This window comes from Gambusia affinis, linkage group LG06, assembly GCF_019740435.1.
Source record: "Gambusia affinis linkage group LG06, SWU_Gaff_1.0, whole genome shotgun sequence".
In the NCBI taxonomy this organism is placed as follows: Eukaryota; Metazoa; Chordata; class Actinopteri; order Cyprinodontiformes; family Poeciliidae; genus Gambusia; species Gambusia affinis.
In genome coordinates, this window is record NC_057873.1 from 22,115,851 (window position 1) to 22,118,326 (window position 2,476).

Sequence of the window (2,476 nt, forward strand, 5' to 3'; positions counted from 1 at the left end):
AGCTTTACTCAGCTCCATGGGCTGCATTATAACTCAATACGTTTAAATTAGATGCTATCAACGTTTTTCTTTTTCTGGCTCTGTTACACCGCGGTGGAGTTTTGGAAAAGTTGGCATCAATCAACATATGAAGAGTTTGCTGTTTTGCTTTCTAAGAATTCCTGAAGACATCACTGCCCTCGTTAAATAAGCGGAAAGTTGATGTACTTGGATTGACAAGGTATATTGCTTTACAGCTCTTATAAATCTGTAAACATAAAAAATGCTTCTTGCAATACTGCGACATTCCCAGTATTCTCAAAGACGAACTCGGCATCACGTTCTAAATGGAAATGATTTCCGCTGAAAATGCCACCGACTCTTAATTTGTACGCTTATACCTCCTGCTAAAGAAGATCTCGCACATTTTTATTTATAGTGGAAATATTTTATTGAATTACTCCATTTTTACAGCTCAAACAGCTACTTACGCTTCACAAAGAAAATGTGCAAGAAGAAACGTGTACAAATTGCACTGGTCATGCATATAAACAAAAAGTGACTGTATACAGTAAAATGTAAAAAAATAAAACTTCACCATGCCTGTTGCATTCCATCAAAAATAGATGATCTTATAACAAAGAGCACAGTGACTGACCTTAAATAAAAATAGTCTACATAAATCTACTAAGAGTTTACTCTCACAGTGCACGTTGAAGCAGCAGACGTTTCCAAAAGCGGAAAGCTCTCAACACAAATCACTCCAGGTAGCTTTGAAGTCAGCGACAGAGAGATGGAAAAGTGAAATTGTGCATTTAATACAATAACTTGGCTAAACTATAATGACAAAATGTCATCTTGGGGCATCTTTCTACTTTACTGTGGGTCTAAAAAAAACAACTTGAATGTTGTTAAAACAAAGGACTGTAGATTACATTAAAGGAATACTACGATATTTGTTTGGTTTGGTTTTAATCTTGCATTCAGTATGTAAGATTAAAACCATCAAGTGAACATGCAAACTCTGCACATAGATTAAACCCACAACCTTCAGGCAACAGATTCAAACAATACGTCGGATTTTCTTTAACTTTTCTTACTACAATCATTTGCTGCAGGTGGAACAGTGTTTACAAAAATACTAACGATTTTTTATTTTATTTTAAGAATTAACCAATACTTTAAGTAGAGTTGTCAGTTTGGCATTCAGGACTTTGTTGTTCCATCAGTCAAAATCCAGTCTAAAATTAGGCGTAAAGCTTTACACCTTATAACATTCACAAGAGAAATTCTACACGCTTGCAGACGTGTCTTTAAGAGGATGTGCACATTTGACTAATTTAGCCTGAGAGGTTTCTGCTACTTTACTATAGAAACTCTGTAAAATGGAAAAGACCAGACAAAGTGAGGCAAAAGTGTACTGATCTCCCAATGTCAGGAAATGACTACCAGGTGTCATCAACACCTGCTGATATAAATAGTTAAAGCAGGAAGTGAAAATACTAACATAAGTAAAACCAGGACAGGACTGGTTGGGGGCCGGTGTCTACAATGTATTGCATTTCCTGAGATGGACAAGGTTTTAGTAGGATTCAGAGCTTGATTTACTGACGTTGTTTGATAATTGTTTGCTCAGCATGTTATTGAACTTGACCATGATCATATTTGATTAACTTACATTGTCATGAATATGGCTGTGCATAACTGGACCAGCTTGATTTCCTGAAAATTTGACAGCAAATTAGAATGGAAGAGCATCTTCCGACGTCACGCGGGTCATATATCCATGAAAATGACACAAAGTTAAATAATTTACAGAAATTCTAGTGGGGGAAAAAAACAACATTTTTTTACATTAAAAAACTTTTATAGCCATTGTTAGTCAGTCATTTAAAAACAATTGAAGTTTTGAAACGGTTCACAAGCACAAATAATGACACTGAAGGAAGTCCAATGAACACACCTTTTGAGATGAACACAATGATGATTACACAGGATTTTACAGAACTTTTACGATGCATTACATGGAACACAGACATCCAATAAACATTTAGTCAGTGTTTCGTCACCTCTGTCATGATCAAAACTTGGAAGAGGTAAATCTACTGATCACGTATCTGTAAACAGCACAAGCCCCACCTGAACCTGCAGAACAATAAGATTAACACTCGACTCCATATTGTTACCGCAGCCCACACCGATATCAATATTGAACAAGAAGCACATATGAATTAAAGTAGTTTATCTCTAAACTGCCCATTGTGATTCCTTTAGACCAGGGGTGGGCAATCCTGGTCCTCGAGGGCCGGCGTCCTGCAGCTTTTAGATTTAACTCTTCTTCAACACACCTGAGTCAAATAATGAGGTCATTAGCAGGATTCTGGAGAACCTGACTGCACTTAGGAGGTGATTCAGCTGTTGGATTCAGGTGTGTTGGACCAGGAAGACATCTAAGAGTTGCAGGACACCGGCCCTCGAGGACCAGGATTGCCCACCC